The 24218-nt window shown below is 40.5% G+C and overlaps 1 long non-coding RNA gene across 1 annotated transcript in view; it reads right to left on the minus strand.

Moving 5' to 3' along the window:
• The window catches only part of LOC114224711 (uncharacterized), a 50913-nt gene extending 36010 nt beyond the window's left edge, over positions 1-14903 (minus strand). The window contains exon 1 of the long non-coding RNA XR_015767039.1: positions 14855-14903. This is a non-coding gene — a long non-coding RNA (uncharacterized LOC114224711). The remainder of the gene's footprint in view (positions 1-14854) is intronic.
• Positions 14904-24218: the final 9315 nt, after the last annotated feature.

Genomic DNA, 24218 nt, shown 5'->3' on the forward strand with positions numbered 1-24218 from the left:
TTACTGTTTTTTAATTTATTTTTAATTTTTTTTTAAGTGGCCTCTATGCCCAATGTGGGGCTGGAACTCATGACCCCAAGATCAAAAGTTGCATGCTCAGGGTGCTTGGGTGGCTCAGTGGGTTAAGCAACAAACTCTTGATTTCAGCTCAGGTCATGATCTCAGGGTCCTGGGATGGAGCCCCACATGGGGCTTCTTGCTCAGCGGGGAGCCTGCTTGAGGATTCTCTCTCCCTCTCCTTCTACCCCTTTCCCTGCTTGCACTCTCTCTCAAATAAATAAATAAATCTTAAAAAAAAAAAATTCGTGCTCTACTGACAGAGCCAGCCAGGCACCCCTCTTTAGTCACTATAAATTGCCATTAACTCCTCAAACAAACAACAAAAACTGAACATTTTCAATCCCATCTGTCATCAAGGAAAACCATTTGGAATCATTTTCCTTTTTTAAAGAATTGATGTTTTCCCCAATATCCTTTATTCGGTGTTCACACCAAAAGGATTATAATCCTAAACAGATTTATTTTCTCTGTACTCATTTTGGCTGCTACAATCAAACATGATTTCATTAACTCCCCATAAGTCAATGGCTTTCCTTGCTTGGTTAACAAACGAGTCATTCAGAAACATAAAGTCTCATTTCCATTTTTATTTTTGTGAAGAAATTCATCTGATGAGATATCGCATTTAAAGTTTTCTAATTTTTCGGACTGTGGCTTTCCTATGAGTTGGGACTATTGTGATGATTGCTTATTTTGGTGATGTCGATATATACTGTATTTTTCAAGCAGAGGTTATAGTGTCATTGTATAATAAACATGAACTTAACTATCATCAGTTCCACAAAATTTTTTCAGAACTAGATAATATCCTGATTTGCACTACTATACAGCTGTTTTGATGACTCAGAGGTGGTAAGATTTTATTGCAATTTTTGAGTTTAGGATGTAGATTGAAATTTTCTTGAATCAGAAGAATCACTTTCAACCACTATTATCAAGCACTGAATGGCTTTAGTGATTAGCTTTGCTGAAGATTTTTCCACATTATGGAAATGTGTTCTCTGTCTTGTTATGTAAGTATTATATAATATCCTCAGTTTTTCCTCTTGTTCCTCAAAGCCTAAAATACTTATTATCTAGCCCTTTACAGAAAATATCTTTTTTTTTAACTTTTTTTTTTTTAAAGATTTTATTTATTTGACAGAGACACACAGCGAGAGAGGGAACACAAGCAGGGGCAGTGGGAGAGGGAGAAGCAGGCTTCCCGCTGAGCAGGGAGCCCGAGGTGGGACTCGATCCCAGGACCCTGGGATCATGACCCGAGCCGAAGGCAGATGCTTAATGACTGAGCCACCCAGGCGCCCTACAGAAAATTTCTTGATCCCTGATTAAAGACATTGGAATAAAAGAATTCTGTGTATTTTTACTGAGCAGTATTTCACATTTAATTACAGATGTTTTAATGATTTTTTTAAGAGTGCTTCATCTTAAGTAGGAAATTGGTAGACTTAGTTTATAATCTTGAATTTCAAGTTTTTTGGACCAAAGCATTTATTTACTGCAGTGATTTTTAAAAATAAATAAATCAGCTGAACACCCTAAAGAAGGCATGTGGGCAGTGGAGATATGCATGGTAAAAATGGTAACAAATAAGAACTTAATAATGTTCTGTATATCACTTTATAGTGTTTTATTTACCTTATTAGTTAGAGTTCCAGGAATTTTTTATATTTCTTTTTAATAATTTTGCAGAATTTTATTATGACTGCTTGCTCAAAGTAAATAAGCGGATACAGTTGTCGTCAAATTGTAATTATAGACAGTATAATTATCCCTTTTTGATGTTAGGGAGTGACAAAAGAAAATGCATTCAATTTATCATTTTTGTGATGTTTTGGAGGATTAGCAAATAACTTGATAAAGATATTACTGCTTTAAAAACTAGTGTCCCTGAAAACTTATATAAAAAGCTAATTTTGTACCCCCCCCCAAATTTTGGATTTAGGTCTTACTCATATGCTTCATTTTGAGTTAGTATATAAAATTGCACTCCATTTTAGCTTCTTTATCCTATAGAATGGCCCATTATTTTGTCCTTTAGAGACCTAAGGGCCAAAGTAACATTTCTCACAGATTCTTAAAACTGTAATAGAAAGACTTAATTGTCTTACTTAACTCTTTTGATAAGAAGAGTCTCTGACAGTCCTGATCTTATCTGTAAAAGCAATAAGATCTGTTTAATAACTTTAAAATATTGAAAAAGGCAAGGAGCATGCTTCTCCCTCTGCCTGCCACCCCCCCCCCCGCTTGTGCTCTCTCTCTCTCTCAAATAAATAAATAAAATCTTAAAAAAAAGAAGTAATTTTTAAAAAATAAAATAAAATATTTTTTAATTTAAAAATCCCACCTTTTAATTTTAAGATTGAAGTCCACTTTCCAGACCAAGTACCAATGTAGAAACTTCTAGTACATAGAATATAGTCTATTATATATTGTCATGTTTGTGAAACATATTATTCAGTATTATTAGGATGCCAAGTCTCCCCCAAATTGGTCTATGTATTCAACAAAATTCCAGTCAAAATCCCAGGAGTTATTTTTAAGAAATTAACAAGCTGACTCTAGAATTTATAAGGAAATCCATAATATCTATAATAACCAGAATACTTTTTAAATAAATACAAAGATGGAGGACTTACCTTTCCTAATTTCAAGACTTGAAACTATAGTAATTAAGACAGTGTGGTATTATTATCATTGGATAAACATAGAGATCAATGGAAGAGAATATACAGTCCAGAAATAGATGCACATATATATGGTCAATTTTTTTTTAAAGATATCAAGGCAATCCAAAGGGAAAAGGATAAATTTTTCAACAAATCTTGCTGGATATCCAGTTAGATAAAAATTAACCTTGACCCTTACCTCATACCATACATTAAAGTGAACTCGAAATGGATGATAGACCTACATCTAAAATTCAAACCTATAAAACTTCTAGAAAAAAAAAAATACCTTGGGCAGGCAGAGATTTCTTAAGACACCAAAAACATAGGTCATGAAAGAAAAAGGAGATAAATTAAACTTCATCAAAATTAAAATTTTCTGCTCTTCAAAAAACACAAGTAAGAAAATGCAGACAAGCCACAGACTGGGAGGAAATATTTACAGGATCTGACAAGGGTTTTGTACTCACAATATGTAAATAATTTTTACAACTCAATAATAAGACAAATAATCCAATTTAAACTGGGTAAGGGATTTAAATGAACCCTTCACCAAAGAAGATACACAGATGTCAAGTAAGCACAGGAAGTGGTGCTTAATGTCATTAGTCCTCAGGGAATGCAAATTGAAACCACAAGGGCACCTGTACACACCCACAGGTATGTCTTAATTAGAAGCTTGAAAATACCAAGTGTTAAGGAGGTTATGAGGCAACTAAAACTCTCATACATTGCTGGTGAATATTTAAAATAATATAACTTTTGTAAAACAGCTTGGCAATTTTTTTATAAAGTCAAACATACCATTACCATAGGACCCAGCTATTCCACTTCTAAGAATTTTTTCCAAGAGAAATGAAAATCTATGTCCAAAGACCCATACAGTAATATTTACAGCAGCTTTACCCATAATAGCCCTAAATAGAATACAACTCAAATGTTCACCGACAGCTAAATAAACATATTGTGTATATCCTATATCCATGTGGTAGAATATAAATCAATAATAAAAAGGGCGCCTGGGTGGCTCAGTCATTAAGCATCTGCCTTCAGCTCAGGTCATGATCCCAGGGTCCTGGGATGGAGCCCCGCATCGGGCTCCTGGCTCGGTGGGAAGCCTGCTTCTCCCTCTCCCACTCCCCCTGCTTGTGTTCCTGCTCTCACTGTCTCTCTCTCTGTCAAATAAATAAATAAATAAAATCGTTTAAAAAAATAATAAAAAGAACCAAATTCTTGATACCTAGATGAATCTCAAAAAATATGCTATGCAGAAGAATCTGCAAAAAAGTACATACTGTATAATTCTATTACTATGAAACTCTAGAAGAGACAAGGCTAAATCTTCAGTGACGGAAAGCAGATAGGGCAAAAGAGGACTTTTGGGAGTGATGGCAATGTGCATTAAACGTCGTCACACTGGTAGTTACGTGGCTGCATACAATTGTCAAGACTCATTAAACAGGACACTTAAAATGAATGCGTTGTAGTGTATTTAAAGGATACTTCAATAGAGTTTATTTAAAGATAAACTCCTTTCTCTGGATTTACCTTCTTCCCAAATCAGCTGACTTAAGTTTCCTCCCTTACTCCTGTCTCTTCTTATACTCGATTCCTTTTTGAGGAATATTACATTTGTTCCCTTCCAAAATAAATTGATTTTGACAGCCCTCAGCAACACCAGCTTTTGCTGATCTGCACCACCGAAAGTGGCTGTGGCAAATAAAAGACCCTCCCTCCTTGCAAGGTAAGGGCTGAAAACTATAGATATTTATAAGTTGATATTTTTTTTTCTCAGCTATATTCAAATAAGATGCCCAACGGCAGTGATAGAGTCATAACTACACCCCAAATTGCCCTATTTCCCCAGCTTAGTGTCTTTCCACCGCACATACAAGCTGCCTCAGTCAAGACAAATCTCATGGCTGCCAGAGAAGGAATACTGTGGAACAGAGAAATTGCAAGGGTAAAATAGAAGAGCATTTTCTGTTAGAATGAACATGTTTCTGGTGCCAGCTGAAGCTTAGCATGCAAAACTCCCCTTTTTGTCTCCTTGTTTAACACACAATATTTCAATAAACATCAGATAAGTCCCATATTTTCTCCAGCAGTAGAAGATGGGGAGGTTGGGGGATGTTATTTGCAATCACGGCAAATGTCATGTCACCCAGGCACACTGCTTTACAGAGAAATCTAGGTAATTATCACAAGCAAAGAGCACACACAAATCAAAGGTCATTTGAGTTAAGTTATCTGATTTAGGAATTTGGTGATGTTCTTTGCTGTTGCTGCTGCTTTTTTGTTTTCTTCAAAAAAAAATAACAAGCAAATGAACAAATTTAAGATATTTTAGGGGTGCCTGGGTGCCTCAGTCAGTTAAGTGTCCAACTCTTGATTTTGGTTCAGGTCATGATCTCAGGGTCCTGGGATCGAGCCCTGGGAGGGGCTCCCTGCTCAACACCGAGTCTTCTTGTCTCTCTCTCCCTCAGCCCTTCCCCCTGCTTGCACTCGCTCTCTCTCTCAAAAAAATAAATAAATCTTAAAAAAAAAAAGATATTTTGGGGCCCTCCCCCTGCTTGCACTCTTTCTCTCTCAAAAAAAAAAAAAATAAATCTTAAAAAAAAAGATATTTTGGGGCCCTCCCCCTGCTTGCACTCTTTCTCTCAAAAAAAAAAAAATAAATCTTAAAAAAAAAAGATATTTTGGGGCCTTTGGGTGGCTCAGTCGGTTAAGCATCTGCCTTCAGCTCAGGTCATGATCCCAAGGTCCTGGGATTAAGCCCCAGTGTCAGGCTCTCTGCTCAGCGGGGAGCCTGCTTCTCCCTCTCTCTCTGCCTGCCATTCCCCCTGCTTGTGGGCGCTCTCTCTCTGACAAATAAATAAATAAAATCCTTATTTAAAAAAAAGAAAGAAAGAAAAGAAAGTGCCTTCCCTATTCCCAGAAGAGAGGAGCATTCTTACTTCCCAAGACAGAGGGACTCAGAGAAATTGGAAGGAATGCCTTGCTAAGTTTCCCCCAGTTTACTACCCTTAACTCAGATCCTTTATCCTATTTTCCCATGACGTCCCCCTCTTCATCAAACCCAGCATAAAAACATTCAAGTCTGACAGTTTCTTTGAAGCCTTCATTTCCTTATGAAGATTTTTAGGTCTCATAAATTTATATTAAATAAATCTGTAAGCTTTTCTCTTGTTAAATCTGTCTTTTGTTACAGACACCCTGCTGAGAACTTAAGCTGGGAAGAGGAAAGCTAGTTTTCTTTCCCTATATTACCAATGAAGTTAGATTTTAGACTCCCACAGGTTGGATATTTCATAATTGTTTCACTGTCTGGAAGCTTTGTGTTCAAATATTCTGTTCAATTTAAGAATTATTCTAAAGATCAGGACGAATGAATAGATCCAACAATCTCTCCCCAGCCCTTCTGAGTTCTCCCTGCTACAAGATTAAAGAAGAAAACAACTCAGACCTAACTGTCTCTGAAAATAGGACTAGAGAACTTTTTTTTAAATCAAGAACTATTAAATCCACAAGATTTAATCAGTTATAAGCCACCTCATTTTGTTTTTCTGCTTTTTTAAAAAAAGTTTTATTTTTAAGAGAAAGATATAAAATCTCCCACTTATCTGATTTGTATGTGAATAAGAAGAACTATAAAGCTTATATATTAGTTAAAATACATTTTGTTTTTCTATTAAGCCAGTTACAGCAGAGAAACAACAGCCGGGGAGGAAAGTAGGATGAGAAGAGAAAGACGCAAGGATTCACAAGGACCACATGGGGAGAAAACACAGAACACAGCAGGGAGTGTAGACTTTCAGGGAGCAATAGTCCCTTTCCCCCCACGACGGCTCCCCAGTCTGATATTTCCCTCAAGACTTCCAAAATCCTTGTTTCAGTACAGACCTCAGCATAAATATCAATATCACCAGGATCCAAAAATACTTGGGGATGAATGTGGGTCTGCTCACTGGAGCTATGAAATTTCCATCTATGAAACTGCTCACTCCACCTGCCCAAGGGCTTTAAATTATCTTTAAACCTTGCCTTTCAGGATTCGGTAAATGAGGAAGTCCAAAAGCCGCCAAGACTCCAGATCAAGTCCTAGGCAGCACTGGGTCCTTTCCTCTGAGCTTTTGACATGTGGCTAGGAGCAATGGAGGGCCCAGCACTTCCACTGCTAGTTAAACAGCCGAGGAAAATGAGAACGAGAACTTGTACTTGAGTGTGTAGAACAGCATTATTCATTATATCCAAAAGGCGCAAACAACCTAAATGTCCAACCATGAAAGTATGGATGAAACAAAGGTTGAATATGCATATTATTTGGCCATAAAAAGGAATGAGATCCTGACACACGCTACAACATGGACAAAACTTGAAGACATCATGCTAAGTGAAGGAAGCCAATCAGAATTATAGAATTCCATTCATGTGAAATGTCCAGAACAGGCAAATCTGTGGAGACACAAAGTAGATTTATGGTTGCTTCCAGCTGGGGATAGATGGGTTGATAGAAGGGTGATAGCTAAAAGGTATGAGATTTCTTTTTTTTTCTTTAAATTTTTTATTGTTATGTTAATCACCATACATTACATCATTAGTTTTTGATGTAGTGGTCCATGATTCATTGTTTGTGCATAACACCCAGTGCTCCATGCAGAACGTGCCCTCTTTAATACCCATCACCAGGCTAACCCATCCCCCACCCCCTCCCCTCTAGAACCCTCAGTTTGTTTCTCAGAGTCCATCATCAAAAATATGAGATTTCTTTTTGAGGTCATAAAAGTGTTCAAAATTGACTGTGGTGATGGTTGCCACATCTCTGAATATGCTAAAAATCATTTGTACATTTTAAATGGATGAATTATATGGTATGTGAGTTTATAGTTCAATAAAGCTGAGGAGGAGGAGGAGGAGGAGAAGAAGAAGAAGAAGAAGAAGAAGAAGGAGGAGGAGGAGGAGGAGGAGGAGGAGGAGGAGGAGGAGGAGGAGAAATAGGCCTTTGAAGATCCAGAGTACGTCGCATAAAGCAACATCTCAAGATTTGGTTGTATCACCAATGCCTCATGCATTGTGGGTGCTGAAAAATGCTGAACTACATTTGCTTCAAGCTCCGTTTCAGAGAAATAAGCATCTGGCATAGCTATTTTTTTTAGAAAAGCATCAATCTGAATCCTAAACACATTCTTTCTCTTCAAAGATCTGTTGCTTAAAATGTCACACCTCTATAGGTTACCTCCTCACCAGAGAAGCTGAACCCAAACCCAGCATGGATAGCAGAGTAGATAGATATTGTATTACATAAAAATTTCGCATCACCCCCACAAAGACATTATATATGCCAAAATTGCCTCTGTAAAATGAGGACCTAACACCTATCTCATAAAGTTAACTTGAGAATTAAATAAAATTATGCATGAAAGTAACTGGAACAGAGTAAGTGCTTAGTAAATGGTAATTATAGCTATTATTACCCCCTACAAGAAAATTTTTCAAAACATTCTTACTCATGAACCTACCTATCCAAACAAGAACCACATTTCAAATTGTACTAATTTATAATCATTTCAATTTCTTCCACTTTCTGACTTGAAGTGATTTATTTAAGCAAAGTACTTAACAAAAATTCACTTATTTAAAATTGGCTAATGATAAAAGAAGAAATAAAACATGGAACACTTTAATAAACAAATCACTTTTGGGGCATCTGGGTGGCTCAGTCGGTTAAGCAACTGCCTTCAGCTCAAGTCATGATCCCAGGGTCCTGGAATCGAGCCCTGAGTCAGGCTCCCTGCTCAGCAGGGAGTCTGCTTCTACCTCTCCCTCTGTCTCCCCCCAACAGCTCGTGTGCTCTCTCTCACTCGCTCTCTCTCAAATAAATAAAATCTTAAAAAAATTACTTTCTTTGAAGTACAAAAAGAATTCCAATTCTACAATTTATCTAGACAGCTAAGGAGCTGTTCCGTATTTGTGGCATAGTCATGTTCACCTCACTGGGTGGCCACAGCTACATGAAACCCTCTTTTTAAAATTCTATGAAAGGGCGCCTGGCTGGCTCAGTTGTAGGAATATGCAACTCTTGATCTCGGGGTTGTGTGTTCAAGCCCCACGTTGGCTGTAGACATTACTTAAATAAACTTTAAAACACATACATACATACAATTCTACACAAATTGCAAGTATTAAAGTATTGGTTTTATACACATAGAAAGGATACAAGAGGGAAAGAGCTTTGCCTTACTACATACCAAAGGAAGGCCACCAGCCCTGAATATTTTACCTCAAAAGCATATTTTAAAATATTTTTTAAAAAAGAAAGAATGAAAGTCAGAGAAGTATTTTTTGTGTGGAGTCTGCAGTAGAGTATTACTATTGCTACCATAGCAACCAGATCACTAGATGGTTTTGCAAAGGAAGTGTCTCCCCAGACCAGCTGCCAATGTGAAGGACAGCAACTGCATTGCTACTCTGTTCTCTTTGCACCTCCCCTACTTAAGTGTTTCCAAAATGTTTCCAGAACATTGAATTCAATTTCTTGGAACCTCAGTTAGGACCCTCTCCCTGTTCCTCTCTATCCCACAATCAACTCTCTTACTCAACAAAATTCAACTTAACTCAGTTCTCCACCTCCCCACCCTGCCTTGTAGAAGGTAGTGATTGATCATGTGATAAACCAAAGGCTTCCATTGGACTTGGAGGCAGCCCTTTTGTACCTTAAAATACAATCTTGGGCTGAGACCCATTCCCATTTTTTTTTTTAAAGATTTTATTTATTTGAGAGAGAGAGATTGAGAGAACAAGTGGGAGGAGGGGCAGAGGGAGAAGCAGACTCCCTGCAGAGCAGGGAGCCTGACAGAGGACTCGATCCCAGGACTCTGGGATCATGACCTGAGCCGAGGGCAGACATTTAACCCACTGAGCCACCCAGGTGTGACCCATTCTCATTCTTAGTTTTAAGGCACTGCTTGCAATTATTGAAACTAAAGCCAGTTCTTGGAGAATGGAAGCAGTGAAAAATAGTGGCTAGGGGCTTAGCCACTACAGTTATATACACTTGATGCCAAAGGTCAAGTATCCCCTGCCCCACCCCTCCTCCCTCTTACCCTCCATTGCCAAACCACTCTGGGCCAGGGATGTTTATGCAGGGCTTTACTGGGGAACACTGCCTGTAAGAGGAAAGGGGAAGCAGGATGGGGCAGAGGGAGAAGTTCAGTTGCAATTCATTCCCAACAGAGGCCTCAGCTGACCCTGCAGGGAGCAGTGGAGCTGTTATGGTCCTTGAAGTTCCACTTCCCGTTGCCTCTCTTTGCCAGAAATCTGAATTGGCAAAAACAGAGACTTGCAGCTCAAAGGAGGTCGTTTGGATTGTAGGATCTCAGAGGCATCCGGGTTCCCTAGCACCTTTAAAACAAACTCTACCTGGCAGCTGCTGATAATTCTGGCTTATGTGAATATGTAGTAACGCTGAAAATCATCGATCTCAAACGGTGTCCGAGTGTTCAGTCTCTTCAGCAAGGACATCTGTGCTCCCTGCAAGTAGCTCCAGAAATAATTCCAGACTTTTGTCAAGCACTTCAGAGCTTAATGCTAAAGCTGTAAAAAATTACTTAAAGGTATTCTAGAGAGTGAACCCCTAAGGCCTAAGGCCTGGATCTCCCTGTGCCTACTACATGATTGGGAATTTCAATTAATAATAAATAAAGATGTGATTTTTATGTGCCACTCACATTGGTCTTTTTAACATTGCTTCCTGCAGTATTTGTGTTGGGATTTTATTTTTGCAAAAACCAGTAGAATTTTCCCTACATACAGATATGTGAAAAAAAGGGAAGTTGTTTGCGTGCTGACTCAAATTATTCTGTATACAAATACAGCAAAGTTATCCTAGTACCTGGGTTTTCTTTAAGCTTTAAGCCAAATCCTTTAGGAAGACCAAAGCAGTGAAAAACAATGCACTTTAAAAAAAATGCTGCATATAAAATGTTTGAGAAATTTAATTTTATTTCACATGTGCAGACACAAAATTTGGGTGAATACAGCAGTCAGAACTAATTTTTATAGATACCCATTACACTTCTTTACTCTGTTTTAATGTCAGTGTATATTCTACAAAAGAAAAGGGTTTCATAAATTAGTTAATTTAAAACTGAGTGCCAATGTTTTTATTTTAAAAATTAATTTTATATAATGAAATCTAAAAAAAATGTTGCTGGACAGCTTCTAATGCAGCAAGTTGGTCTGGGCCCCCTTGAAGGATGCTAATTTGGGGGTTTGTTTTCCATTGCCATGAAACAAATTGCCACCAGCCCAGTGGCTTAAAACAACACCCATTTATTAGCTCACTGTTCCATAGATCAGCAGGTTGGGTGAGCTTGGCTAAGTCCTTTGCTTAGGGTCTGACATGGCTGAATTCAAGATGATGGTCAGGCTAGACTCTTATCCGGAGTTTGTTCAGTTGTAGGATGGAAGTCCTCATTTACTTGCTGGCTGTTGGCCAGGGGGTCACTCTCTGTCCTGGAGCGAATCTCCAATGCTTCTACATAGCCCTCCTCCATTTTCAAAGCCAGCAAATGGTGCCAAATCCTTCCCCTGCTTCTTTTCTTTCTGACTTCCTCTTCTGCTACCAACTGATGAAAACTCAGGGCTTTAAAAGGCTTATGTGAGGTGAGGTGCACCCAGATCATCTCCCTGGGTTAAATGCAAGTGATTATTAATCTCAATTACATCTGCAAAATTTTTGCCACGTAACATAACATAATGGCGGGAGTAAAACCGGGAGAAGGTCGTGGGCCATCTTAGAGCTCTGCCTGCCACAGCCAGAGCACCAAACAGACAGCCAGAGTACTGACATGTACTGTCTCCAACACAATAGCCTCCTTTTTGGTGCCCAGAGGCCCGATAGATAGCAATTTTTCCTTGATCACTGGAAGGACTGATCATCGTGTATCTACTCACATAGTCCCAAGAAAGCTTTTTGGGGGAAGCAGAATGTTGTTGGGGTTTATCAGACACTCCTGCAGAGAGTGGTGTGATTACACAGAAGTCTGGGTCACTGAGACTGAGACTGCTGACTTGTCACAACAGGATATCATCTCTTTAGTGAACATCAGAAGGTAGAGGCACTTGTACTAAATCCTGACTCACTCACTAGTGCCAAATGGCAGGGAATTTTGCCTCACCAGCACTTCCTGCCCAGTGGCTCATCCAGATCAGAAGGATCCCCAGCGGTACTTATTACCCCAGGGGTAGGGAAGTACAAGTCTCTAACACATCAGTTCTTCCTATACATTCAAATGTACATGTAACAACAGTGTGCTGACTTGCCCCAAAGTCCCCATCCCACAAGTTCATGGTAGCCTCCTTTTCCTGGTGCGATCCCTCCCCAAATCCCATCAGCCAAATCCGAGTGCCTTCTCCCCTAAAGATATGATGGTCACTTGGGTGCCTGTATTCAACAGAGCCATAGGAGTTTGAGGCATTCTCCACTCTACCATCAAAGTTCCCCAGAACACTTGGATGGGTGTATATGACCTCTGTTCTCCTTGGAGACAGGGAGAACTTAGTCCTGCCTGTAATCACTTTTTTTCCTTAAAGCAGCTGAAAGCCAGGGAGAGGAAGATGAAGGGATCAGAGGATACAAGAGGAGAGAGCTGCCCTAGCCCATAAGCAAGGCACATTTCTTTTCATTTTCGATGGCTGCCTGCTCAAGCTCAACTGAACAACTCTCATTTTGGGCCCACCCAAAATTCTGTCCTCATTGCTGACACTGTTTATTTTAGTGACTCAGCAGCCAGCCACATTGCCTTTGGGCTGGGATCAGAGGGTATGATAATATCCCTGCCCCCACCTTACACCTGTCAGGGCGGGTACTACCAAAAGACAAAGAAAGACAGTAAGTTTTGGTGAGGATGTGAAGAAACTGAGAGCCTTGTATGCTGTTGGTGGCAATGCAAAATGGTGCAGCTGCTACGGAAAACAATAGGGAGGTTCCTCAAAAAATTAATGTAGAAATATCATCTGATCTAGCCATCCTATTTCTGGATATTTATTTAAAGGAATTGAAATCAGGAGCTTGAAAAGACATTAGCACTCTTGTGTTTATTGAAGCACTCTTCACAATAGTCAAGATATATAAACAACTTAAATAACCATTCACAGATGAATGGACAAAACAAATGTAGCATATTCATACGTGGACTATTATTCAGTCTTAAAAAATAAAGAAATTCTGTAGTGTGTGACAATAAGATGAACCTTGAGGACATTATGCTAGATGAAATAAACCAGTCACAAAAAGACAAATACTGCATGATTCCACTTATATGAGGGACCTAAAATTGTCAAATTCATAAAATCATTCAAAGAATATAAAGGTGGTTTCCAGGGGCTAGAGGAAAGGAAAAATGGGAAGTTGTTCATCAATGAACAAAAAGTTTTGGTTGAGCGAGATGAGTAAGTTCTAGAGATCTGCTATACAACATTGTACTTAGAGTTAACGATACTGTATCATACAACTAAAAATTTGTTAAGTGGGTAGATCTCATCTTATGTGTTCTTGCCACAATGATATAATTTTTTTAAAGAACAGAAGAAGAAGAAGAAGAAGAGGAGGAGGAGGAGGAGAAAAAGAAGAAGATTCCCTTTCAAGGCACTGACCCTCTTCTTTTTAACCAGGGTAAATAGAGACGTGGAATAGCATAATGATTATGAACCTAGATTCTAGAGACGCACTTCCTGAGTTTGAATGCTAGAGTTTCCAACCTGTTAGCTGCGTGGCCTTGGGCAAGTTATTTAACAGCTCTTTAACTCCATTTCTCCAGCTATGAAATGGGGATGATAGTATCTTGTCACCGGGGCTCTGAGGATTAAAGGAGTCAATCCATGTAGACACTCAGGAAGGCCCTGCATTCAATAAATGTTAGTTACAACCAAAGGAATTACTGCATGAATGATTTAAATAATAACTTCTATGGAATGTGGAAATCAATTAAGTATTTCTTCCCAAAGGAAAAGAACATTTGGACAAGTGTAGTTCTATCCTTTATTTTCTTTTACTGGCCAACTAACGATAATGACGGATATAAGTGTATGTTTTCTTAATAGGAAAGAAGAAGGCTTAGGTTGACTGACTACTGTTTGCCAGGCACAGTGTAGCCACTTCCACATATATTGATCGTTTCAGCTTTTTCTCACAACGAGTCAGAAAATTGGGCACTTGCCTAAAGTTGAGTAACTTGTTCCCAATCACAGGGCCTAGCAAGGTCTATGAGTTCAGGTCTGGCTACATCAACACCGATGTCCATAAATTTGCTCTGCAGGTAGTCACCTGATTCATCAATGGATAGGATGAGTTGAAATCATTATTTTTAGAGGAATTCAGTACCAGTAAGAGTTAAATTATGTATTGGCTATGCCAGACTGTATGGTTTCCTATTTAAACACACCTAGTCTAGGTGTAATTCTCTAAATGACCAAATCTTTGGTTTAATTGTTAAGGGACGTGTCTTACAAGAAAGTAAAGTTATGAAAGAAAAAAATTGCTGGGATTTGAAGGATAAATTGATGGGATGGGGTTAATAGGGCAATAATTTCGGGAAATATAACAACCAAGAAACACACTATCACTATTACTGAATTTTATTTTAGTCAATATTCCCTTGGCACATACAGACATGAACTACTACTGGCTACCAGTGAAATCTACCCTTTCCCTGTCATTTGGAAGGTATCTTGGAGGTTCCCTGGAGACAGTTCTTTAAATGTTCAGAAATAGAAGCAACCTTCCAGTGTCAGAAAAGTAAATCAAGTAAATAAAAGAAAATGTCTTAAATTCTTGTTGCCATGGAATTGTCCTTAGCAAATTATTAGTGTTGTACTAAAGAGGCTCGGGATGTATTTCACTTATTTGTTTATGTAATTTTTACTCACTATTTTCACTTTGTGGTGAGTAAAGGGAAAAGGGAAGTAAGAACACGATGACCTTTCCATTTTGTCCTAACACAGAAAACAGGAAGAGTTAGCACTGCCATCTTTTGGTTACACAATATAGTAATTGAAATCATTACACTTAACAGCCAGAAGAATGCTGTTAGTCATCACCAGGAGAACAGAAAACACTTACTTACCCAGCGTGAGTCAATTCTTTGGATGATCTCCTCAGAACATCTTTCTTCTGGAAAGTAATCACAAAGTTCCAAAATCTAAATTTTCTTTTAATAGTAGACACAGAGAGAAAGTGCTGGTGGGTTGTCTAGAGTCTCTTAAAGACTCCCGACAGTTCTAATTATATTTGATAATTCTAAAGCATTCAGAGTGGACAGAGAAGAGAAGTGGAGAATTTTTTTGTGTAATCACTGAGGCCAACTTCACAACTGCCCCAGGGGCCAAGGACTTGAATGAAAGGCTAGACTTTCTTCAATGAGGAAATACTATGGCAGAGGCTACCAGATAGACACCGCTCCCGCATCATCTCCACCAAGCAAGAGACAAGCTATAGGAAGTCTGGACGGGTCACAGGCACATTCCAGGGATGTTTTATGCTGTAGGGAAACACTGTGCTACTATGGAAGGAAGCTCTGAGTAGTTTACCGGAGGGGACTGTTTGGGGCCAGCCTCTCAGCTGCCTTAGTGGCAGAAAGGCCATAAGACACTGTTGTTACACGGCATGGGTTTTACCGACAGCAGCCCTGACAGACTTGGAGCAGGTAAAGGGTACATATTTTGAAGAGGAAACTTCTGAATTTGAAGAAAAGAGGACTCCGCAAAGGAAATATAATCCCCTCAGATCATGTGTGGATCCAGAGAAGAAGATATCAAAGTAAGTTTTTTAAAAGCCTCATCAGGGTGCCAGAAAATAGAATATAAGACCCAAATGAGGATTTTAGGAATACTGGGGATAAAAAGGAAAATATGGAAATATCAGAGCTGTTGAGTCAAAGGAAGTGACCTGAATTTGACCTTTTTTTTTAGATATCCTCGAGTGTCTCCTGATATACCCTCTTTTTGCTGTAGAGACACGTATCACTTTTCCATGTATACTGACATAGTTTTGAAGATAAAAGAGTGGAATTTACTTCTTATTAAAAAACAAAACATTTCCATAGGGTACCACAGAGTAGACTGGGTAGGGGGACCTGGCTTCCAGTGTTATGTCTTCACTGCCCTGAAGCCACCTAGGCTCCCTGAGCCTTGGTTTCCTAAATCCATAAAATAAGTTTCTTGGATTCTATCATTGCTTCTCAAGCGGGGCTCTGCAGACTCCTCTACAGCTCTAGATTACATTCAAACTAGGTTCTCTAGTTTGAGAAATATCAGATTAGATAATTTCTAATGGCCTTAGCTCTAAAATTCTGAGAGGAAAAAAAAATCTTTTTCCTTCATTAAATTCCTCAAGACCTAGAGGAGGAAGAAAAGCCAACACATTTGTCTTTTTCCCTCTGTGTTCCTTCTCCTTTTCTGACATGCAGTTAATCTATTGTTCTAAATTTCTAGAGCAGTGCTTTCCAAAAGAAACACATCTAACTTAAAATTTTATAGTGGTCACCTTTTTAAAAGAAAAAAAGAGACAGGTGAAGTCAATTTTAATGTTCTATCTTATTTAATCCAATATATCCAAAATATTATCACTTTGATATGTCAGCATTATGAAAATTAATGAGATGGTTCAGCCTTTTTTGTCATACTAAGTCTTTGGGATCTGGTGTGTCTTTCACACTTACAACACAGCCCAATTCAAGCTGGCCCCTCAGAGTGCTCAATAGTCACACGTGGCTGGTATTGGAGGATCCTATGTTCTAAGAGCGGACAACAGATGAATAGAGCCCTCCAGGGAGAAAGCTAATGCTCTGCTGTCCATGATTTCATGTTTTCTGAAACATAGCCCTGTTGGCCTACCCAACTCCAGAACCTGGAGAAGGTCTAGAACCCACAGAAAAGGCTCAATTAGATTTGCCATACTGCATAAAGTTGGGACATTACTAAATTAGTACTGTACATTTCTGAAAAGCTGACACTTACTGAAATGATGTCCCCCTCCACTGTTCCTTTAGACAGCCAGTGACTCTTCTAGGTCTTTACACCTGCTCCCCCACCCCAGCACAGCACTTACTATGGGTATCTGCTGGCTCCCCGTTCCACAGGGGAGGGAGGTGATCTCAAGGGCAATGAATGTGAATGGGGAAGGTTCAGTGCCCCAGGGGCCTAGCCAGTCTTGAGTTTCTTAAAAATAAATGCAGATAGATTCTCTTTGTAAAAATAAAGGTGTCACATTTTTTTGTGGCCTGACTACCTGTCCATCCCTAGGCAAAAGTGGACCAGGATTTCCTTGATCCTATTTTCAGCAGCCATGATCTGCTGCCTTCACCCTAAAACTGACCTTTCTACCTGTCTCCATCCTTTATCCAATCGTAAGGAATTGTAGAAAGGACTCCCATTTACTATATGGTGTGTAAAGAAGTATAAACAAATTGAAAATTAGCGTAAGCCCTTCAGCTCCATGTAATTGGTGTTCTTCATTTTTGCCCCATCAAGTACTTCATCCAGAAGCACAGTCCGCAGGAGGAAATAGAGTCCTACCCTGGGCCTGGCCATCTGCCCAGATCCTCTCTGTGTGTCACTCAAGCTATCTCTCCATCCCAGCACGGGCTTCAGACAACTCCTTTGAGGGAGATGAGGCCTGTCAAGGAATGTGAAGGGTCTGAAATTTTACCCAACTTATACATTAGCAAGTTACCCTGTTCCTGTTTCCTGGCTGCTGGCAGAAGACACGAAACTCCTGGGTCAGAGACAAAGGACTTCATTACTAACAACAGAGCAAATAACACTAGCACCTTTGCTTTAGTTCCCTTGCCTGGATGTAGCATAGGGATTACACCATGGTCCCACATGATACCTGAATATGCAGTGGGTTGCCTTGAAGGAGAGAAACATGAGGTCAAGGCCCCAGCCTTTAAGCCAGCAACACACAAGCCATTCCCCCTCTGCCGTGACCTACTTAAAGTGACTAACTAGAGAAACTGCTCTGTATCAGCAGATGCATCAACCTAACAGTCCAGCGCACTCAGCAGGAGGACTTGGGGATGTTCAGGGCCCAGGGCAGACTGCTTCTCCAGACAGAGCTCCACATACATTTTAGAATTCCAAACTTTCCTTCAGAATTACCTTAATCCCAAAACCCACAACACTGAGCACTAATGTTATAGTCCTTGCTCAAGAACAATGGGATTGTGGGTGTAAATCTGTCTCCTTTTTTTTTTTTTTTTTAATTTCAAGTAAACTCTATCCCACACACAGGGCTTGAACTCACGACCTCAAGATCAAAAGTCACTATGCTCTTCCAACTGAACCAGCCAGGCGCCCTTGTCTCCTTATATTTAAACAAAAACACTCAAACCCTCCCCTCCCTTCCACCATGGTTTCAGTTCCTGCCAGACTGTTAACGAAAATTTTCAGTTCCTGATAGACTGTAATACTGAAAAAGAAACACCACCAGCTCTCCAATTTGGATGGAGAATTCAACATAAAAAAGAAAGACATGCCTAATAAGGAACTTAAACTTATTACGTCCATAACCAAACTCCTGGGCTTCCCACACAGTGCACATGCTCCCCTTGTGCCCCCTGGAACATGGCTCCATCCTCCAGCCACACAGACCAATAGCCTTGGGGTCGTGCTCACCTCCTCTCACTGTCCCAATTCACGGTCTGCTCAGTGAATCCAGAACCTGACATGGGCACTCCCTCCATGGGTGAAGCTGCCACAATTTCTTGCCTGGATGGCTTCATTAGCTTTCTCACTGTCTTTGCTACTTTAGTCTTTGCTTTCTCATGCTGGTTCTCAGTCTAGCAGCCAGAAGGAACTTTCAACTTGAAAAGCTAGGTCATATCACTCTGCTCAAAACCGCTCATGGACTCCCAACTCATTCAGAATAAAAGGCCAAGCTCTTACAGTGACCTGCCAGGTCCTACCCAATCTGCAAGCCCCATTTAACCTCTCTAACCGAAATCCTCCCCTGCTCTAACCGCCCCACGCCACTCGCTCTGTACCCCCCGCCCACCCACACCTGCTCCTGAAACATGCCCAGCCCTTTCAGACCAGAGCACTTGCTCTGCAATTCCCTCTGTTGGTGCTTCTCCCCAAGATTCAAAGGGCTTGCCCCCGCTCCTCCTACAGGTCTTTGCTCTAAGTCACCAAGCATTTATCATCTGCCTTTTCAGTTTGCAGTCCAAGGGGGAGAGAAACAAATCAGCAGGTGCTTAAAATACAGTGGGTTTCAGGCCACATCTGGAAAAGTGTAGGGCATCGCTTCTTGGCCTTTTGGCTAAGATCAAGTGTGGAATAGTGTAGGGCATTACAGGCTCAAAAAGGAGGACTAGACTGGGGAGAGCCAGATGGAAATTCTTTTAAAAATAAGGACCCTGTGGCACATGTCCCAGTAGTGTGGCATACCCAGCATCCTAGCCCACCCAAGGAGTTCTTTTATTTTTTTAAGATTTGTTTATTTATTTTAAAGAGAGAGAGAGAGAGAGAGAGAGAGAGAGTGCAGGAGTGGGGTAGAGGGAGAGGGAGAGAATCTCAAGCAGACTCCCCCACTGAGCGTGGAGCCTGACTCGAGGTTCAATCTCACGACCCTGAGATCATGATCTGAGCCAAAATCAAGAGTCTGACACTTAACCAGCTGAGCCACCCAGGCGCCCCACCATCTAAGGAATTCTTGTGTTTTTGTTTTAACTGTGATTATATATATATATATTTTTTGTTGTTGTTGTTAAGAAGGAAGGACTTTTTTTTAAAGATTTTATTTATTTATTTGTCAGAGAGAGCGAGAGAGCACAAGCAGGGGGAACAGTAGAGGGAGAGGGGTGAAGCAGGTTCCCTGCCAAGCAGGGGCCCCAATTCGAAGCTCAATCCCAGGACCTTGGGATCATGACCTGAGCCGAAGGCAGACGCTTAATCATCTGAGCCACACAGGTGCCCCTAATTGTGATTACATATACATGTGTCAGTCACTGCCTTGATAGGTAACAGCAAAATGAGGGAGCATTTACTTATCAAAAGTGATAGCCCAGGAATCAACTAAAACAATGCTAAATCAATTAAAACAATTTTAAAGTAATTTTAAATTATTTTCTAGGGTTTACATACTTTTTATACTGAATTTAAGTATCTTCAGAATCATTACCAAACAATATATTCAAATTATGCCAATTCTTTTCTAATTATTGTCAAGGTGGGTATAACGTTTCACGACATTGTTAACTGGGTGCATCTACATACTTTTTAAAATCTATCCCTTTTCATGGACTATCCCTTCCTTTGCACATACCCCTCCATCCCACGGGCTGTTTGGCTTTCCCACTTACCTTCGTTCTTCCTATTTCTCTGTTTTTGTCTGTGGGGTTTTCTTCCTTCAAACGGCCTTGGTTCAAATAAGCTGTTAATGACGTTTTCCCTGTAGGCCCAGGGTCACAAAATCACCGTCTCTCACCATTTCCCTCGGTATCTTCCTCCTCCTTCTTCCTCCCTTTGCCTTCAGTTCCTAGAGGTTTGCTGGTTTTGTTGGGTTTTTTGTTGTTACTATTGTTTCTTTTTTCTCTTTTTTTGCTTTCTTTCTTTCTTTCTTTTTTTTTAACTGGGACTATAGATGACATAAGCCAACCTACAGTTTATTTTCCCAAAGACGCTGGAGCTTTGCCTGTGTGCCCCCTGGCCCCACCTTCTCTTCAGCCTTCCTTCCTCTCCCACCAGGCCCACGGGGAAGCAGGAATCCCCAAACAAAACCCCCCCTTCAGATTCATAAAAAAAATAGCTAACAGCCAATATGTATTAAGTCCTGACAATGTCCCAGGCATTCTGCATATACTCTGTCACTTGGTCTTCATAACACCACCAGGACACCGGCACAAATGCAAAAACACCAGGCTCAGGGCGGGTAAGCATCTTTTGTGCGGTGATGGGTATTGAGTGGTGGAACAATTTTTTTTTCCTTTCGAGGGTAAAAATTTTCTTTTTGCTCAGGCATCCTTGAAAGTGGGATTTAACCACTTTAAAACACTGGGATCAAGCCCTGTGTCAGGCTCTCTGCTCAGAGGGGAGTCTGCTTCTCCCTCTCCCTCTGTCCCTCCCACCTGCTTGTGCTCACTCTCATGTGCGCTCTCTTTCTGTCAAATAAATAAATAAAATCTTCAAAAACATTTTTTAAATTTCTTTTTAAGGAACATGATACTGCACATTTTCAAAGAAAGTCACATAAGGAAACAAAAATGGTATCGTCCTTCATCCTAGAAATAAATAAGAAGGGCATAAAATTTCCTTTTAAGTTACGACACTTGGAAGTTTAGCACCAGCATCCAAAATGAGCAGAAAAGGGGGGAAAAAAAAAAAACCTTTTACTATATGTTTTAGATTTCTTGGTTGGGAGTCTCCCCCTGTGTTACCTGGTATTCCTTCTTTCAACTCATATTACCCAAACAGTAAAAACCAGGCAGAAAATATAAGCCTAGTGGCTGCTCTCTTGTCTTCCATGCAGACATTCCCAGGATCTCGGCTTGCTGGAAAAATCTGCTGACATTTTCCTTTTCTAGTTGTCTGTTTCTTAAGGAACAATAGCAAACATTCAAATGTCCACATCTTGGTGAGTCTTCCACTTTATTGCTTGGATGTTTCTTTGGTGCTGGTAAGGCCGTGGTCTGCTTTTTTGCCTTGTTTTATTTTTTGAATGGTTGTTAATTTTTTTTAGGTCATCTGCTGCTGGTGAAGTTGCCTGGGGAGTCTGGTGTTACCAAAACCAAACTCCAACCATCGGGCAACATTGGTCAGGGGAGCTGACAGGGGGTAACAAAGCAGTGAGCAAAACTACAGCATCACAAAATTTCATTAGGAATTGTTGATTTGCAGAATACTGATGGTATCTGGCCCTTGTCTTTGAGAAAAGTTAAGTAATAGGGTTACTTTCAGAATGGCTCTTTTCCCAGTCCCCTTGGTTTCACTGTAGGGTGAGCCCCATCCACTTTGGGTTTTTTTGTTTGTTTGTTTGTTTTGGTTTGAGTAGAATGTTCTGTGAAGCTCCCCAGAGTTAGGTCCCAGGATGATTCAAGTCGCATCACTGATGAACACAGGGGTGGGATCCTCAGCAACATAAAGGAACCGCCTCCTTCTGTCTTCTCCCTTCCCATCCCCATTACCCCCAGACCGACGGCCATGCTTTATTTTGTCTTAGCAGACAATTGAGGACAACAGACCCTACAGGATTCTTCCCTGGTCTTTGGGCTTTCTACCTAAAAATGGCCCTTCTCTATCTGGTCCCAAAGTTTACTCTCCTCAAATTCACACTAACTTTGGCCTGAATTGCCTGGGATTTGGCCTCCTTCCCCTACACGAGTCCCACCACAGAAGTTGTTACGGCGACGGCCATGCTTTATTTTGTCTTAGCAGACAACTGAGGACAACAGACCCTACAGGATTCTTCCCTGGTCTTTGGGCTTTCTACCTAAAAAAGGCCCTTCTCTATCTGGTCCCAAAGTTTCCTCTCCTCAAATTCATACTAACTTTGGCCTGAATTGCCTGGGATTTGTCCTCCTTCCCCTACACGAGCCCCACCACAGAAGTTGTTACGGCTCTGGCTTCTAGAAAACCAGAAACTGCCCTTGCCTCTTCCCTCTATCCTGTTCAGTTTGTCGGAAATATCCACCACCAAGGCATTCTGGCTGGTTCGTCCTTCACTGAGTCTCAGCGCCTCTTTGCTACACTATGCAGTTGGCATCTGGGTTACCACAATGGCAGGTGCCGCTGTTGGGGAATCCATCTGCCCTACGTAGGATCTTCCAACAGCAGCTGCTACTTCCTGTTTGAAAGCTCAAGCCCCAAGTAGACCCACCAGTAAGTCAGAGTTTCCAGGCAGAGGGACTTTTCTAGTTCTCAGTTCATTTGCACAACAGAGAAGACACTAAACCCCAGGCGCACGGGGCCCCTCCCAGGCCACGCAATTGACTCTGCCAATCCCCTGACTCTTCCCCTGGCTCTCTCTGACGATTCAACTGTGGGTTATACACCTTCCCCATAAGAGAATTTTCCTCCTGTCTAGACTCCACCAGGACATTCTCCCAGTATTGAACAGTGTCTTTCACACCTCAGTCTTTCATATACTGTACTCACAATTTTTGTCATGGTTGAGTATCACTTACACTATTTATTGTATTTCTTTGATCAACTCAGCTTTTATCTTTAAACTTAATTTATTTCTGTGTTGTCCTAAATAATATCACTTTCAAGATCAATGGTTTGAGGTACCAATTATATATTATGAAATACACATTAACTAAACACAAAATTATGAGAACTGAGTCCATCTGTGTCAACATAAAACAACCATTTGTTCCAGAAAATCCTTGCCCAGGAAAATAAGATCATACACCAATAAATAACTTTACTGTTTGCTTCAGGAAATTTATGCCAATGACTTCATTCAGGAAAACAGTGTGCCCACCTGAGAAAACATTAGATAACAGTTTACTCCTGCAGATCTTCACCTTGCTGCGTCCGCCCATCCCAAGCCTAGCCCTGGTCCATTCTCTGCCACAACAGACCCATCTTTGACCACTTGAGCCCAGACCTCAGAACCCTATAAATATTCTCCCTTGAGCTCTGTCTCCTGACTCACAACTAAAACTGCCAGAGGGGTGCTCTCTTCTTTTGCACTAAGTCTAATAAACACCTTTGCTTGCTCAAAATTTGTTCTGATGATCTTTTGGGAGCTGACCATTGGCAGGGATGAAACTTTAAAATGTTCACCTGTGTCTCATCTAAAATCATCTCCTTCACTAGAAAGAGCACACAGAGTACAAGTTGACCAAGATTCCATCTAAAAACGGTAAGCACTCTAGTACTTCACTCTCAGCCACTCCCTGCCCTTCTCTTCCCCCTCCCTGCCTCCTCACCCCCCATCCTCACCCCCAAGACCTTTTCTGCACCTGAGCTCCCTGCTTTTTATGACTCTGAAGGCAGGACACAAATGAGGGGGCAAACATGATGACCCGCAGGTGAGCAGATCATATGATAGGAAGAGATATGAAGTAATAAGCAGTCTCTGTGTTTTGAAAAGAGTATTCACTTAAAACACAATAGTGGACAATTCATGGAGTCGGTTATTACATTGCTCTCTCTGTAGCGAAATTTCAAGTAAATTGGAAAACCACCACTCCCAATACAGAGCAGTATTTTGCCCAGGTGAATGCCCACATGGTATGATTTCAGAGTTTCAAGAAGGCTCCTCTACTCCAAATTTTTTGTTTTTCCCCATTTTCCCTACAACTCATAGGTGTTATAAAATTTCAACTTTAACTTTTTAACTTTAAGGACTACCTTTCTGTGTCCTTCAAGGGCACAAAATCTGGGGAGATGGGACTATAACAACCACTGATATTAACTGATCATTGTCTTAGTTCTAGCTCTGTAATGAAAGTAGCATAGACTGGGGGGCTTAAATAACCACTG

The sequence above is a fragment of the Eumetopias jubatus genome, unplaced genomic scaffold (genome assembly GCF_037043125.1).
Source record: "Eumetopias jubatus isolate StellerSeaLion01/CBP00866 unplaced genomic scaffold, mEumJub1_p1.0 scaffold_16, whole genome shotgun sequence".
NCBI classification, from domain to species: Eukaryota; Metazoa; Chordata; class Mammalia; order Carnivora; family Otariidae; genus Eumetopias; species Eumetopias jubatus.